Here is an 18,390-nt window from a genome sequence, read left to right on the forward strand (position 1 = left end):
TTAAGGAGAGTATCGTCAGCATACGAATTAAAAGGGATGCCAAAATCAACTAAGGGGGTGCCAAGTGGGTCCTATTATGTTTTAAAGTGCAAAGATAGAATCCAATAAGGAGATTGTACACCAGAAGATCTAGAATCTTTGTTTTCTACATACTAGTAGCTATCACCGAGGTAGCAGGTGAGCGACTGTAGAACCTATCCACCAATACCTTTACATTATACTTGTGTTATGAAAGATGGAATAATCAACTGTGTCAAATAGCACCTCACTGATCAGGCCCAACAAAGCTGAAACAACTCTGGGGTTGCTTGTGTGCCGATTCAATAGGGTCACAGGTTATCCATTCAGTTGGGCCTGCTACTAGAATCAAAGCTGATTTGCACATCAGCCAATAGTGCCAGTTAGCATATTAAAATGGACTGAGTAGTTATCAGTGGGGGGGGGGGGGGGGGGGGGGTTAATTCAAGTATTCCGTTCATCACTCATTGCATTATAGGTTTGAGGCTACACCTCACACATGAGACCCAAAAATGGCGTGGGCTTGCGTTTCATAATGTTGCCTAGCAGTTGAAGCTGGAGCATGACCAAGACTGGTATGCTTACTGGTGGGCCCTATCAACAGCGAGTCAAAGAGAAAAAATGATTGGACTGGAAAGAGTTCTCTATTAATATCTAGCAACTGGGATTAATTCAGGCATTCCATCACTCTTTTCTCTTATATACTGGCTAACATGCAAGGTATTTAATGACTTGCAAGAGAACACACAAGCATAATTCGGAAATGTTGCAAGTAACAGCTTGCCTTCCTTTGTTAATTACAAGATAACACCTTTACATTTTTAAGCCAAAGTGTTCAACCAAGGTAAGACTTAAAGAAAAAAAACTTATTACATATACTCACGGACCAATATAATGAAGCTACCCAAGATACAACATCCAAGTTGGTTAATTTCCCACTGTTGGGATCCTCAGCTGCTCTGGGAAAATGTAAATACAAGTAGTTTAGGTTACTGCTAAAAGCAAATCTTGCATATGTAAGCAATGTAGTTCTCAGGAATCCCTACAACCAAATAAAGAAAGCAAACAATGAAAAAATAGTCAACAACATAAAGACATATAAAACATTACCAGTACTGTAAAACTAGTTGATTGTTCAGCAAATACTGCCAACACCTTTTCAAACAGAAATAAAATAATTTCCCATGTTGTCCACTGGAAAGTAAGGGTGAAGGAAATCCATACTACTGTAAAATGAGGTGTATGAAAGAGCAGAATCTTCACATTTCACCAATTTCGGAACCTGAGAATGTCCACCATGTGCTACCTCTGATATTGATGACTTACACATTATAATGGAATGCAGTGCACTTCAATATTACTGGGGATTTGTAGACAAAATCTGCCAAGATTATTACATTTAAGGATTGCGGAAATGAATTTGACATTTTCCTTGGGATACCAAATAGCTGAAATGTTTTGGGGTGAACAAATATGTTAAGAGCAAAATCATTACAAGAAAATCTGGATTGGTACTGTCAATGTGGGTAACACTTCATGGATCAGGTTAAAAGAAAATAACAGAAGGACTAAATAAAGAACTGCCAATCAAGAAACTGTGAAAACCGCTTAGTTACTTTCCAGGAACCGCTCCAACTGTGGTCATTCCGTTAAGAGTTAAACTAACAAGCCAAATTTGTAAATAACAAAGAAAACGTTATTGATAATTATGTATATTATGAAGCAACATAATGTCCACTATTTGTGCTCTGCCACTATAGACTGATCATATAAGAAGACACGCTATAGAACAGAACGTACCTGATGATACCAAAGTTCCAGGGTCACGAGCACATATGAATCAGACAGAGGATACGATACGGTGGCGGATAGACAAAATTGTTGATCATATCAAACTCCTGACAGCATAATGGTTATCTAAGCATGGAAAAAAAATAAGATGAAAAGTGTTGTTCTAAACAAATATAGGAGTGACAACCTTCACACTTTATCACAACAATGAAATCTACTTGTACTTGCTTCTAAAGGAAGTGAATATAATGCAACACAAACCTATACAGACTGGATGCAAAAAGCCAGTACTAGAAAACGTATGGTCCTGAAATAAAAGTAGCTTGAAAGACCTAAAGCAGATACTGCCAGGGGCAGACAGCATAGAGCTTAAACACCGACAAGTGTCACTCACCTCTTCAAACCTTTTTAACAGTGACTAGCACGTGTTTTTAAAACAATCTAGACTTGGACCTTAACTTCGGGGCTGGAAAGGCCATTCTGGCATTTTTCCCATAGAGTGCAGGCTATCAAGCAGGCTTTAAATGAGGATGGGCTCCTGACACCAAGCCCCACAGCCCCTTACTTATCGTATGCACCTGTACTGTGGGACTGCTGGAACATTTTTGGCAGGGCTGGCTATGTTTTCTGCTAAGGACCTGTTTAAATTCTTTAAGGTTATAACCCGTTTAGAGCTCCAGTGCAACCAAATATGAGCTCCATGTTTTTGTGTGTGTGCAGTAAGTTTTTCTCTATCGATAACCATGTTGGAACCAATTCTCCTGGATGAAATATTCAAGTAAAAGGACCTAGTAACAAGAGTACGTCTGAGGTATCCTCACCCCACAAAACAAAAGAAAAATGCTATTTAGCCATCTTAAATCACAATTTTTACCCCCACCCCTTAAATGAATGGTTTAAAAGCTGCACCTACGTCCCTCAGTCTTTTCATAGGAATGATCATAGGCAGAATTCAGAAAGCATATTAAAAGCGTTCATTTTAACAACACGTACCCTCCCTCACATGGACAGGCTCGGTGCGACCCATCTCTTGATATGTGGGTGATATTATCTCTGACCATGTCAAGGAACCTAGTATTAATATACAAACTTCACATTCTTTCGCACACACTTGAAGGGGCAATTCACAATTGCTTCTTTTCCTGTACATGATGCAAGAAGCAGTACCTTGCTCTCTGTCCAATTAATTTTATATCCTGAATAATGGGGGAAATATTCTGTCTAGTCAATAGACTGGAACAGACAAAGTAAAATGTCTTCAGCATGTAGGAATGTCTTTTGGGTTGTGCCCATTTTACACAATCCCTGCACCCTGTCCTACGGCCGTATAGCTCCTACTAATGGTTCAACGCACAATAAGAAAAGTAATTGGGAAAAAGAGGATCCCTGTGTCATCCCTCACTCAATATGAAAATTATCTAACAGTAATGGATTCTCCTTGTTGATACTTCATACAAACATAGTACCTTTAAAATAAAGGAAAGGGGGTCAGACACCTGCTCTTCCCATTGTTCGTAATAAGTATACCAATTCAACACAGTCAAACACCTTTCGGTGTCAAGCCAGCAGGCAAACTTTTGATCTAGGTCGTTCCAACCTACTACAAGGTGTGTGAAAGCGTCTGCGTATTGTCACTTGAATGTCCTGTCACAAATCCCATTTGCAGGTGTTTTAGACAGGCAATCGCCCTTTTAAGTCTATTAGCCAAAACTATGCCTAATATTTTCACATGTTTTTAATAAGGACACAGGACAGCATCCTGAACAGTCTAAAGTGTCTTTCCCAGGTTTGGGAAGTATATTAATAATTGCCTTATTAAAATTCTTGTCTAACAAACTCCTTCTCTGCTTCTTTAAATAGCTGTTGAAGGACCACTGCCATTCATGCTTCATTGATTTTATAGAAATCTATAGGAAATGCATTCTCCCTAGTTGATTTTCCACTTTGCATATCCTCCATCATGGTCGGCGTCTCCTTTGTCGTTATCTCCCCTTCTAACTCATCCAATGTAACCACATTTATCTTAGGCAGTTTCACTTATGTCAAAAACTGTTCCTCCAGCAGACGATTATCTGCCTGCTGTGAGTTATAGAATGTTTTAAAATACATAGCAAATACCTCCAATATATATGAGGTGTGCATTAGTATACAGCTATCTCCTTGGAGAGATAGTCACCACCAACTCCCCCTGCTGTAACCTCTCTGCTAGTAGAGGCACTGCCTTATCCCCGATGTCCGTAATGCCTCCACCGGACACGTGTCAAAACTTTTTCTGCTTTTATTCTGGAATAAGAATTCAGCTTGTACGGTCTCTAACTACTTCTAGGGATGATATGGAGTTATACCTTGCCGTTAACAGCCTAATCTCGGACTTTTTTCACTATTCCGAGGTTAGAAATGGACTATTTACTAATTTACAAAATATTAAACTTTTTTTTAGGGTACAGGCTTAAGGCAGTTTTCCCATGCCACATCCCTTAAACATTATTGCTCCTCACAAACTCGGTTTTGTATTGTAAACAACAATTCTTTACGAGAGTGGGATCTCTAGGCTTGGCATACATAAGCTGCTTTCTTCGCCAGGTTACAACCATTATCAAACCATCTGGGCCTGTACCTATTGCCCAGAGGCACTTGGGCTTCCAGGCCACAGGACTCCAAATTAGAGAGAACATCACGAGCCACCAATACTTCCCCAGGCAAGCTGCTATCTCATAGAAATACTCTAAATTAATTTTCCCAACAGGTATATGTTATGTTATGAGATTTATAAAGCGCACAGCTGCCCCAGCAAAGGGGCGTCCCGGCGTTAATCCGGAGTAAAACAAAACTGAGAACAGAAAAGACACAAAGATTATTTTAAGGGAATAAATGAGTTTTGATGGCTTTCCTGAATTGATATTTCTCGAATATGGGCTGGTAGAGTATTCCATAATTTTGATGCTAAGAAGCGGAAGGAATGTCCACCGGCTCTGCTTCGCTTGAACCGGGGGATCTCAAACCAGATTCTGGCCAGCTGAACGTAGGGCCCGCGTAGGCTCATACATCTTCAGCAATGGCCCCAGCATTTTAGGGGTCGACTGTTTTAAGATTTTAAATGAGATACACAAGACCTTAAACTGTATCCGCTGGGCTACAGGAAGCCAGTGGAGTTTCCGGATAGTTCTGGAGGTAGAACTGAAACGAGGCAGGCGTATTAAGGCTCCAGCAGCCGCATTTTGAATGCGTTGCAGACAATGATCTATAGAATATATCAGGATGTAACTGAGACCACCTCAATCTCCTCCCCAGCAACATAAATGTGGTGATACCACCCGATCCATCGGGGCACTTTTGAACCTTGGAGGCCCAACCTAAAAGTATACACACTGGGTTGTGATCACTGAAGTGACTCGTATGTATTTCTGCCTTAATAATAAGTGAGAAAAGTGAAGCGGAGACACAAATAAAGTCAATAAATGTCTCACCACCCTGCCCAAGAAAAGTAGGATGTATAATGCTCACAGTAGAGGAAATCTTCAAGGTAAACACTAGAATAAACTCACTCAGCAGTGCCTTTAATAACAAACCTTGGTGTGAATGCTCGATTGGATGGCCCGACAGTAACATATGACCCCGCTCCTGTTGCCACCATCTCACCGGGATCCCCACATAGGTGCCACCATAATGTCCACTGCAAGTGTGTTAGAATCCTGCAATTTTCTTAGTAGCGACCCCAAGGCCTGAATGTTACTTGCATCATTTGGATGGGGTTGAGCATTGTAAATATTCAATATTTTCAGCTTTGAGCGACCAACGGAGGCAAATGTTATATCCTGGAAAGAGGGGGGCCCCTTAGTTTATCACATTAAGCTTTCCCTTTATCACCAGAGATACAAAGGTAACCAGGTCCCACTTTGCCCTTTGAGACCGAGAGTCTTCCAGCAATAAAGGGCATATTGAAGTTACTAATCATACAATCGCTCTCCAAGGTTTTCTTTCCTACTCCAGTCCACTCAACCCTCAGAACCATATTAATCCATCGACCAGACTGGGTCGCCAAGGTGAAATGCGAATCCAGCCAATAGGTCACCTTGTTTTTCAACTGGTTGAAACTTTCCATATTTCCATGTTGGGGGGGGGGGGGGGGGGGGGGGGGGGGGGGGGGGAGTTGGGGGGGGGGGGGGGGGGAGGAGGGAGAGGGTACCTTACTCAACACAAAAACGTAACGCATGGCTTCCAGGGCCAAATTAGGGTTGACTGCAATAGAGTGAAATACCTCCATCTTGCACCTAGAAGCAACGGCTCGGTCCATTGCCATTTGGTTTTGCACAGAGTCATAAGGTCATAAGGACCATCAGAACTCCCCTTCAAACCCCGCTGCCCCTCTCAAACCAAAGGGACTGAAGTGACTCCCCTTAAACAGGGATTGTAACAGGGCTGCACACTCAAGACACCGTTGTACTAGGTTAAGTGTCACCCTGCGCATAAACAGGGGATTAAAGGGGATGTTCATAACTTCAGGTCCCGAGGGGAATGTAGAGACTAAAGAAGGGGCTATGACAATATTCATAGCCAGGGGCTGCTCTTCTTGACCATTCTCTAAACCAGGCAGCATCACAAGCTCTGAGCCTCCAGATAAAGAGCCTAAAAGACAGGACACAGACAGTTTCGGAAGCGGAGAAGTAGAAGTGTAGAGAGAAAGGCATTGCTCCTCCAACTGGATCTCCTTATCAAGATTGCCCATCGCTCGAGGAAAAAATACATCCATAGTTGTGTTGGGCTGAGGTTGGGACTTCAAAGCATGCACAGGTGATTTGTTTTTCCCCATCAAGTTGAATAAGGTGAGGAGAGAAATCCCCATCAGCTATACTTAGAGGCCACTGTCAAGTGTGACTCCCATACAATACAAACAAACAACCCCAAAGAGTCAATGGCTTGCCGCTCGCCTACAGATGCACGCTGGACGCCACTACAAAAATGTATGTTTAGGTGAGCCACTGTAGCTCAAGAAAAGAATCCTGGGAAAAGCGTCCATTGCTCCAACGACCAACTCACGAACTGTGTGGTGGCAATAGGAACATCAATCGGGGCAGTCAATGTAAACTTTCAAGACTAGTGCACATGTCCAGACTCTAGAACCAAGATGGAGGGCTCTTGCCAGCCTCCTCTGGGAATGGAAGGGCCCGCCCGGGCGCGCTCAGCATGGCATGCACAGCACTTTGTAGTGCGATGTAAGTGCAGCCGAGAGAGGCTTGATTGCGCCTGCCCGGCTCTATACTCCTTTGGACTTGGAGGGACCCTCCTGAAGCTTACGGGCTAACAGGAGCTAGGACACCCCTTCACTGCCACAAGAGTCCTGCACAAGTCGTACTGCGCCACGGGGGAGTGCAGTGCTTTTAAGCGCAATGTTAGCACAGCCCCGCCCATAGCCAAACAACGCTCGAAAGCACCAGCCTGGTGTTACACTCCTTGGGACTAGGAGTCCCCTCCTGAAGCCTGTGGGCTAACAGGGGATAGGACACCTCTTCACTGCCACCAGAATCCTGCACAAAGCGTTCCCACAGAAATGAGTCAGAAGACATAGTATGATATGTGATCTCGGTCTTTGACATGCACCAAAGTGACATGATAATGCAGGATTTAAAGGCATCTTTGTTTATGTTTGCACTTTCACAACCCAGCAAAAATCGGCTCAATACCTTGGGAAAACACTGGTCTATATAAATGAAGGGGTGTCTAAAAAAATTGCACTAGACTCTTGTACTTGATGCAGCATGCCACCCGACTAGTATTTGTGTGCTTGATGTATGTGTGTTTTTTAGTGCATCCAAACGTCATATAATAATGATGCTATGCACCTCAAAGAATTTTTTAAAAAGGCCAAACATAGTCTTTCCCAATATAACAAAGAAGCAAGGTGGCATACCCTGAACAACCGAACCTACTTCATGTTCCAGTGTCAAGTCAAGTCAAGTCAATAAATTTGTATAGCGCGCTACATACCCAGAGGGTCTCAAGGCGCTTGAAGAAGGGTGGGGACTTACTTGTCAAATATCCACGTTTTAAGTTGCTTTCTGAATGCTAGGTGGTTCTGAGTAAGGCGAAGGCGAGTGGGAAATGAGTTCCAGGTTTTAGCTGCCAGGTAGGAGAAGGATCTACCTCCCATGGTGGTTTTGTTGATGCGCGGTACAGTGGCAAGGGCCTGGTTGGAGGATCGTAGCTGGCGGGAGGGGGTGTAGAAGGACAGTCGTGTGTTGAGGCATTCGGGTCCGATTTCGTAGAGTGCTTTGTGTGCGTGGGTTAGGAGCCGGAAAGTAATCCTCTTATTGACGGGGAGCCAGTGGAGGCTTTTCAGGTGACCAGAGATGTGTTCTTTACGCGGGATGTCTAATATGAGCCTGGCTGAAGCGTTCTGGATGCGTTGGAGTTTTTTCTGGAGTTTTGCGGTAGTACCTGCGTATAGTGTGTTTCCGTAGTCCAGTCGGCTCGTGACCAGAGCGTGGGTGACTGTTTTTCTAGTTTCGGTGGGGATCCAGCGAAATGTTTTTCTGAGCATGCGAAGAATGTTGAAGCAAGATGAAGAAACGGCGTAGACTTGTCTGTTCATCGAGAGTGAGGAATCCAGGATGACGCCCAGGTTCCGTGCGTGGTCCGTCGGGATGGGTGCTTTTCCAAGGGCCTCTGGCCACCAAGAGTCATCCCAGGCGGAGGGGGAGGTGCCTAGGATGAGGACTTCTGTTTTGTCTGAGTTCAGTTTCAGACGGCTGTGCTTCATCCATTCGGCTACTTCTTTCATTCCTTCATGCAGGTTGGTTTTGGCAGTGTTAGGGTCTCTGGTGAGTGATAGGATCAGTTGAGTGTCGTCGGCGTAGGAGATGATGTTGAGGTTGTGTTGGCGTGCGATGACCGTGAGGGGGCTCATGTATACGTTGAAGAGGGTGGGGCTGAGTGAAGATCCTTGTGGTACGCCGCAGATGACTTCAGTGGCCTCTGACTTGAATGGTGGAAGGCGGACTCTCTGGGTTCTTCCGGTGAAGAACGAGGTGATCCATTCCAGTGCTTTTCCTTGGATTCCGACGTTTCTGAGGCGTTATAAAAGGGTGCTATGACAGACCGTGTCGAAGGCTGCGGAGAGGCCGAGGAGGATGAGGGCGACTGTGTCTCCATTGTCCAGAAGAGTTCTAATGTCGTCTGTTGCTGCGATGAGGGCGGTTTCAGTGCTGTGCTTGGCTCGGAAGCCGGATTGTGAGGAGTCGAGGGATTTGTTGGTTTCGAGGAATGCGGCGAGCTGGTTGTTGACCGCTTCGTCGATGACTTGGGCCGGGAATGGGAGGAGTGAGATAGGGCGGTAATTTTTGAGTTCGGTAATTTTTGAGTTCGGTGGGGTCAGCTGTGGGTTTCTTCAGGAGGGCGCTGAGTTCGGCATGTTTCCAACTTTCCGGGAAGGTTGCGGAGTTGAGGGAGCAGTTGATGACGTCTCGAAGGTGTGGTGAGGGCAAGGGTCTGTGGGGGATCCTGAGTGGATAGAGTTCATCAGACGGATGGTGTCCTCAGTGGAGATTGGCTTCCAGTCATTGAGGATATTCAGGGGGGGTGGGGGTCCTGCAGGGGGTTGGTCTTCGGGTCGGTTGTCGAAGCTGTTGTGGATGTCTGCAATTTTGTTGTGGAAGAATGAGGCTAGGGAGTCGCAGAGGGCTTGAGAGGGGGTGATGTCGTTGGAGTTGGCTGAGGGGTTGGTAAATTCCTTGACGATGTTGAATAATTCCTTGCTGTTGTGGGCGTTGTCATCTAGTCGGTCCTTGAAAGCGGCTTTCTAGCATTCCGGATCAGTTGGTGGTGTATGCGGGTGGCGTTTTTGAAGGCGTCCTTGGTGCTGGTGGTTGGGTCTTTTTTCCAGGCCTTCTCAAGGGAGCGGCAGAGTTTTCTTGGATTTCTTGAGATCATCGTTGAACCAGGAGGCCTTCTTGCTGCCTAGTTTGATGTGTCGTTTTTTCAGTGGTGCTAGGATGTCGGCGCTGTTGGATAACCATTGGGTGAAGTTGGTGGCTGCTTGGTCTGGGTTAGAGGAGTGGGCTGGGGAGTTTTGAAGAAGCGATGAGGAGATCTGGTCGATGGTGATTTTGTTCCAGTTTCTTTGCAGAGTGGGTTGGGGGTGGTTGTTGGATGTGGGCTTGTTGTAGGTAAAGTGAACGCAGCTGTGGTCAGTCCAAAGGAGAGCTGTGGTGTGGCTGAAGGAGACATGTTTGCTGGAGGTGAAGATAGGGTCGAGTGTGTGACCTGCGATGTGGGTGGGGGTAGTGACAAGTTGTTTAAGTCAGAGGTTGGCGAGGTTGTCCAAAAGGGTGGTTGTGTTGCGGTCGTTGTTCTTTTCAAGGTGAAAGTTGAGGTCTCCCAAAAGGATGTAATCCTCGGAGGGGAGCGCGTGTGGAGTGATGTCTTCACTAAATTGTGAGCGGGGTCCTGGTGGCCTGTAAAGGAGGGTGCCTCTGAGTGTGGTCTTGGGGTCGGTGTGGATCTGGAAGTGAAGGTGTTCAGAGTTGGCGAGATTGACGTCTGAGCTGATTGAGATGCGGATGTATTTCTTATGGACGATAGCGATGCCTCCTCCTGTGTGTCCGGTACGGTCCTTGCGAATGATCTTATAGCCTTCCGGGATGGCAATGGTGATGTCTGGGGCTGATGTGGCGTTCATCCATGTTTCTGTTAGGAAGGCGACGTCCGGAGAGATGGGGTCTAGTAGATTCCAGAGGTCAATGGCGTACCTGTGGACCGAGCGGGTGTTGAGCAGGATGCATTGTAGGTGGTTGGGGTCGGATATCTGTTGTGTGTTCGTAGATGAGGAGTTGTTCTTGGTGCCGTCGAACTTGCAGGAATTGCAGGAAAAGGGTCCATGGGTGTGTCCAGGAGCGGCTTGGACAGGTGAGGGCAATGTAGTCTGCATGCACTCGCTACAAAGCCCTGCTGTCAAGATGCAACCCTTAGATCAAAAGATATAATCCAATCAAAGGTAAGAGTGCACCACAATAAATATGAACATGAGGAAAAAAGGTTCAATTTAAAATATTGTCAATACTTAATTTTATTTTCATTCCCAAACATATCACACGTTACTCCGGAGACAACCATTGTGTCAGTCCACAACTGTGGATTTCTGCACTGCACATTTATTGTAATAGTCCCATTCATTTAAGGATGGTATATCCTTCAATTCACGCTTAACACAGTTAAGAATGGCATGCCAACGATTTGGGCCAAGCAGCCCCCTATACAATACCCAATTTATTTATATTCATAAATACGACAATCACAGGAGAAGCTGCTCCAATTCCGCATGATGTGAGGCGAGGAGAATCCATGTGTGCGACTTTTGGCACCCACCAGAGAGCCACATTTGGGCAAATTGGCCCAACTGTTCCATGCAGTCAAATTCAAATTGTGGTCTACAGATGCTGAGTGATAGACCCTGTGATTGGAGGATTAATGGATATAATTAAATTGGGGACTGTATATGGGGCGGATAGGCCCACATCCACTGCATATCATTTTAACTGTGTTAAGATGGAATTGAAGGATATACCATCACTAAATGAATGGAGTGTGGAATTCCTATAGCCCGACGCTCAGTACATATTGTTTGGGGTCAAGGGCAACAAGTTTTCATATTTATTATGTTCTTGGGACAAGTAGGACCAACCCCTTGCTTCACAAAATCTTTGGCTGCCAGTTTACATTATCACATTTAGGATCTAGAAAGGGCATTGCCTGCAGTTAAGTTAGAATTTGTATCTGTATGTTAATCACTTCAAAATTAAATACTAAGGGGTCTATTCGGATGTTGGGCGGATCGCCACCGCCCACATGGCAGTGGCGAACCGCCCTACATCCTACCCCGCCCGCCACCCATTCCCCCCACCATATTAGTATGGCGGGGGGACCCCGGCGAATGGAAAGACCGTCCGCCGGTTACCCGCTGGTCGACCAGGCGGAAAAGGAGCTATAAAATGGTGGCGGGTGTCTGCTAGACAGCGCCTTCCATATTAGCATGGGAGCGGGAAGCAGCCTTTCCATAGCAGCGTTGCCACCATGGAAAGGCATGCAGATTTTGCTTTCGGGGGTCCGTTGCAGGCCCCCAGGGTATTGGAGGAGTGCACATGGGGGTTACCTATGGTACCCCCCTGCATTGTCATGGACACGGTGGCAGGCACCTTGCGGTGCCAGTCACCTTGTGCATGACAATGCACACAGTGCATTCCCAGCATTGGGGCGGGCAGCGGTGTAAGCACCACCCGCCACAATGCTGGAATGGAGGATGCCACCGCCACAGTGGCATCCTAATCGCTGGTGCGGGACCACCGCACCACTGCCGGATGGTCCCAGCACCGCTAGGGTGGCGGGCGGACAAAAGTCTGCCCGCCATCCTAATAGGCCCCATAGTTCTTTAAGGCAAACTGTTTATTATTAGAGTGAGTGCTTTAAGGAAATGTAAGCTCGTACTGCACCACTGACCGTGGTTCCAGTAAAAAACTGTATTCACACATTTGTAAAGTTCAGCAATTAGAGGCTACATACAATGCTCTGTTTAGATACAGATATCTAAAGAAGCTTGAAAGCAAGATTGATTTTCCTCTGCTTTCAAATTAAATGTTCACAAAAAATGCAACTAGGAAAAAAATGTTTTGCTAAATTTCCCAAACTATTCATAATGGAATCAGTGTAACCAGTTTCAACAAGATTATGAAAATAGACAAGCATTGGCAAAGCCAAAAGGTCAGACATTGATGGTCAGAATTTTGATTTTGTCAATGCGGGTCATGTTTTGACAAGGTTTTTATAAACCATTATTGTTGTGGTAGCTGTCGGGTCCTCACTATTATAACAAACATTGGCAAAAAAAACTTTTGGTCTCAAAAAGCACACATTGGGGAGGGGGTGAAGGGAGAGGGAGAATTTTAATGAAAAACAAAAGGGTCTTGGTTTAGCTGACCTAATTAGGTGTCTAATTTTTAAAGAAAATTGCATGTCCTTGCATTAATGCATATTTACAGGATTAATGAATGAAGAAGAATTTACAGAGGTAGACCAGTAAAATGTCCGCCTAGAAAGTATTTGTGAACTGCATTTCAGCTCAAGCAAATCTGCAAGCTCATGCGCAAATCTGTTGAGCCTCTACAACCTTCCCTCCACCCACTTTTTCCCCCAACTCTGGAGAAAGGTTTACTTCTGCCCTGGTCAGGATTACATTTTCAAACTTTTTCAGTATCGAAAAGGATTAGCGAAAAGCTGGTGAAAACCCCCAAAGCATGCAAGTTAGTAGGTTTGCACAGACTCATAAAGGCATTTCAACCCTGGATCTATTGCTTACCTCTACCTCCACCCACAGTATGTGCATTTGCAGGAAGGTGGCAAAATAAGAGCCTTGCTAGAATTCAAACCCCTCTATAGTATGAACCCTTTCATCAGAGAAACTATTACCAGAGCTCCTACGTAATGAGAATGTTGCCATAATTTGTCGTTGCACATTGTGGCACCAAAGGGACAAGTGGATTTTTGTATAGGACAGGTAGATTAATGGAGCAACCTGTCCCATGAACATGTAGATATTTTATTGAATTCCACACCCCGGTGTGCCCTGAAGAAATCCATAGTTGTGGACGTAACACGTTGGCTGTCTCAACTGTAACGAGTGATAAATTTGAGGAAAAAAAAAAATGAAGAAATGACAACATTTTGAATTTGAAATTGGGAGCTTTTTTCCTGTTAATATTTATTGGGATACACTTCTGCCTTTGATTGGATAATACATTATGGCTTTTCCAATGCTTGTTAGCACTTATTTTTATAAAATATTAAATAAGTGAGCAACAACTGTATTGTGTGTACGAGAACTGTAATGGCTTCAATTCTGAAAATACAAGTTTGTGAAATAAGAATTACAAATGCATCTTAATGGGGTGTTCGCCATGTATCTCATTTGTTGTTCTTCCCTTCACATTACTATTTCTTTAATCTCTCCCTCTGAGTTTATCACTTACACATCATTTCTCCTCACATCCGTTTTTCTTTAAGTCCCTCCAACTGCAGGTCTTGTTCTTAATCTCATTCTCAGTCACTGTCTTTTTACTCTTTATGTAATACCCTTTGTCTCTCTCTTCACCACCCCACCTGGCACACACACCGAGACTCAACTACCTGTTAACACTAAACTTCCTTATCCTTTTAGGCAGTCAATATGTTGGCATTTGTCTACATAAGGGATCTCTAACCTTTTCTGTAATAAGAGCCACTTATGATCGAAGATAAGCCTCCCGAGCTACTATAATTTGTGCTGAAATAGTGACCCTGTCAGAAAAGATTACAGAAGTTGGCCATCCCATGCATGATTACCAGCAATTTGAAATGCCTCTGCATGAGTGATACATGACAGCCATAGCTGCAATGCCCCTGGCCCAAGGTAATATTATTAATAAGTCTCTCCAAAGCTGCATGATTCATCACTCAAATAATAGCTTTAAATATATTTTGGAAATCCATCTTTCCTCAAAACACCAATTGATGAGTTCGGAAATTAAATTGATATTCATCTCAAATACACGCTTCACAATTGTGGAAGACATTAATTGAGCAAAGCAAAAGCTTCTAATTTAGTAGGCTGGGTTACACATAGAAGTGCTACTTGGAGGTAGCTGGAGAGCTACCAGTAGCTCACAAGTTGGTAGTTGGGAGAAGCATTGTCTAAATCCTTCAAACACTTCCCCACAGTAATAGAATTACAATTGACCTTCGCAACCAAGGATATGATAAGCAAGTAGTTTGAATAAGATTAAGACCCTATGGCAGGCACTGTGAGAAACTCAAATTGTTTTCTTCCTCAACTCCAGAGCTCTCAATTTTTCTCCAATATAAACACCCATCTACAGCCAGAATTCACCCAGTTTCCTATATGCGAATAGGTTCCCAATATGTGCTATAGAGACGCATATTTTGGATGATAAAAAAAACTATAGAAACATAGCTTGGAAAATCAAATTCTCTTGGAGAATTGAGAGACAAATAACATGGAAGGTGAATGTAAACTGGTGAAATATAATTAAGGACTGCTTTGCTGACTTCGAGACATCAGTGCTTTTGCGTGTAAACTTAAGGATATAACAAAGAACTTTTTTCAATATATATTTTTTTTAATATCGTACCAAGCATTGGCAGGACTTGTCCCACTTAGAGCAATGTACTTTTAGAGCTCCTCCCTTATCTAAGGTTGAGGAAATTAGGTACAGGGTAGCTAAAGAAGGCACCATGCAAACCTGGTCAACTGTGACTAGATGAACCGTTTAGTGTGAGTTTTCTGAAAGAAGCTGCACAGGGGTTGAGCATACATATCTACCTTTTGAGGTAACAGGGAGCGCTGAACCAGCAATGGACAATAAAGACTGGGATGAGCTCAGCACATTGAAGAAAACACAAATTAAGACCATGATACATGGGATCAGGATGATCGACTGACTACCTGCACACCACTGCAGCCCCACAAGGCCTGATAGTAAGAAGCAAGCCTATCTTTCAACAGTAACAAAACTTTCAAGAAAGACTGGTCACTCATCTCCTGGCACTGTGCGAGGGACTGGCTATTTCTAATTATAAATACAGCTACACCGGTCCCACTGGATGGAGGCGGGCATATGCACCCTGGAACAGGTTTTGTATGACAGAGTTCTAAAGTCTTTCGATTGTCTGAGAGAGTAATTTGGCCTCCACTCATGGCAAGAGTTGCAGTTGCAGCACTGACGGAGGTATTGCTTAAGCCAACATCCATGGTCCTGACAATCCTCACCAGTGGTGGCTTACCTTAATACGTGGGGCTGTCACAAGGGAGTTTTGTTGGGTCTCTACAGCACACTTATGAGCCACCTCTTCCCCACAGCCTCCACGCCAAATGGCAGGTTCACCTGCAGACAACTCTCGAGGAGGAGGAATGGGCTGATATCCTAGAGGCCCTAGACAGGGGCACCAGGAAGCCTGTTTAAAGTTCTGCCTCTTCAAGATGCTCCACGATTGGTACTGGACACAGACAGAACTGAACAGGGTGGGACTCCTTCCACAAGCCAATTGCTGGAGGTGCACGGACACCCACTGCAATCTCACTAACATCCTGTGCGAGTGCTTCTCGATCTGGCCCTTCTGGGCATATGTTGGGACACCCTGGGAGCATCCATGCCACTTCGACTCCCTCTCACTCTTCCCACCATCCTCTTCCATAACAATGGGGATTCTCCAGACGTCAGTCGCCCTAAGTGCAGTCTCCTTCACACGGCCATGGCTAAAATATGCATCTTCTGCCAATGGATGTCGCCTGCGCCCCCCTTCTCACCAGGATCGACAATGGCACTGATCCAGACAGCATTGCATAAGCGTGTTATTTACAATCTGCAGGACCATTCTGAGGTGTTCACTCAGACATGGACTCCAGTTTTACGAGATGATCCTTGAAGTGAGAGATACCACTACCATTCCCCCAGCTGCATTCCACCCTGAGCTCTAAGGCCTGTATACTCGTGAGCCGCGCAGACGATTCTCGACATACACTTGGGAGAAACTGGGGCATCCCACCTTTGACACCCACACACTGCTATTTTCCCCCTTTCATCACACCTCCCTGCCTCCTTTCTCCTTCATGCCTCCCCCTCTCTACCCACCCCCTCACACCTCCCCCTCCTCCTATGGCCTGCCCGCCTCCTTCCTGGTCTACCCTTTACTATAATCCCCCCCACCATGTCCCCCTTCCCCATACACCTTCCTCCCCACCCCTTCCTACCCTTCCCCTCATGACACATAGGTATGTGGACAGGTGCGCAGACCCCTACGACATGAGGACCCACCGCCGCAATCAAAATCACCCTTAATGCATTCTTGCGGGGAAATCATCCTTCCCCTCTCGACGTTGAGCCATACAATGCACTGGCCTGGTTCAACGATGTCCCTACCCTTCTCCAGCGTGCGGCCACCCCCGACCCTACTGCCCACACCACCTGGTTATCAGGGACAGCCCCCACACGGCTACAGGATATCCAGACCCTCACTCCTCTCCCTCCTCCAAGTTGGCCTCTGGCCCGAAGGCTCTTTGACAACTGATACCTAAGAGTATATCCAGCACAATGAATATTGGTTTCATCAGTCCTAGGTGTGAAATGCCTTTTCCCCCATACGCTTTTCTCACCCCTCTCCCAACTTGCATTGTATTGTTTATATACTTCTGTTCCAAAGTATGCATACGCTATATGGCCCATTCCAATAAAAACAGTGACGACAAAAAACAGTTACACGCCTTTCCAAGGATTTAAAGACGGAGATCCAGACAATAGAAGCTCGCCTTAAAACTTACCAATCCACCAATTCACTCAAGGAAAGTCTTGAAGAACTGAAGACTCAATAAGTTTGAGGCATCATTAAAACAGAGCAAATTTCAGAAACTCAAGAAAGACACCAGCACATTTAGCCATGAAAGGGTGTACCCATAAATCAGGGAGGATTGTGTTCCCGCAGCTTGAGCTCCAGTATGGGAACTAGAGGCTCATACAGAGGAAATGGTAACAACAGAAGGGAAGATGGATGTGGACAGGAAGGCAATTGGAGACCGTATCAAGGTCCGCAGCTATAGCCTGGATCATTCTACTATGGACCACCACCAATGCACCTGCACCAGCCCCCGCTTTTCAAAAAAGGGGCATACAGCCTGTCCCTTTTCATGGCTATTCCCAGAATCACTATGAGCCTTTTTTTATGATCAGGCCAGGGACGACAGAGAAGGAGAAAGAGAACTCAAATCCAGTGGGCCCTAAAACAGGACCAAACCAGGGTTTCAACTAGGAGCATGGCGAGCTTGAACAACAATCCACTGGGTCTGAGCAACCCACCAGTTTGATTGTACCTAACCCACAACACACTCACCCAAACCCAGATCGAAGTCCTACAGCTAATCTGGACAAATTTTATACTGAGTTGTGAGGTCAATTAGTTCATAGGGATACTTGAACTAAAAAGAATTTTCGCTGACAAACCAAGCGATGGGGATTCAGGCGACACTGGCCTAAGAGTTAAATAATCTTTTACCCCTCCAATCACGGCTATCCCAGTAGAGATATTGGCCTTTGAAAAAGCTGTATTAAAAGATATTGGAGAGATCAAACTTAGACAGTAAAGAACTTTCAAAACCCAACCAAAGAACAAAAGCTGGCCATCTAAGAGCTATCTGAATTTGGTGATAAAGCCTGCCGACAAAGGTGAGGTTATTGTCATTCGGACCGCAGAGCCTTACCAGATGAAATGCCTCGGTCTACTTAATGACACTAGGAATTACAAAATGTTGACTCAAGACCGCAATGAATCACTCAGGATACACAGGGAGTAGGACTGAGGAAGCCCTGGCACATAATTGGATATCCAGAAAAGAAAGCGATGTCCTCGCCAACAACAATCCGGTCACCCCCTATTTTTACACCATCTCAAAGATACACAAGAGTTTGGAGAACACTCCAGGACAACCTATCGTGTCCGGGATGGGCTCCATTTTAGAACCCTTATCCAGGTTTGCAGATGCTTTCCTAA

General features: G+C 45.1%; 1 protein-coding gene across 9 annotated transcripts in view; it reads right to left on the reverse strand.

The window, feature by feature from the left end:
* Positions 1 to 18,390, reverse strand: part of CHEK2 (checkpoint kinase 2) — a 322,684-nt gene that overhangs the window by 290,334 nt on the left and 13,960 nt on the right. For 2 of the 9 annotated variants that reach the window (XM_086943157.1, XM_086943153.1), the window contains exons 2-3: positions 1,819 to 1,935; positions 906 to 1,060 (exon numbers count right to left, since the gene is read on the reverse strand). The gene's annotated coding sequence lies outside the window, so the exon portion shown is untranslated. Of the gene's footprint in view, positions 1 to 901; positions 1,061 to 1,818; positions 1,936 to 18,390 lie in introns of all 9 variants that reach the window. The other 7 variants (XM_086943159.1, XM_086943156.1, XM_086943154.1 and 4 more) reach the window with 5 other exon arrangements.

The sequence above is a fragment of the Lissotriton vulgaris genome, chromosome 11 (assembly GCF_964263255.1).
Source record: "Lissotriton vulgaris chromosome 11, aLisVul1.2, whole genome shotgun sequence".
In the NCBI taxonomy this organism is placed as follows: Eukaryota; Metazoa; Chordata; class Amphibia; order Caudata; family Salamandridae; genus Lissotriton; species Lissotriton vulgaris.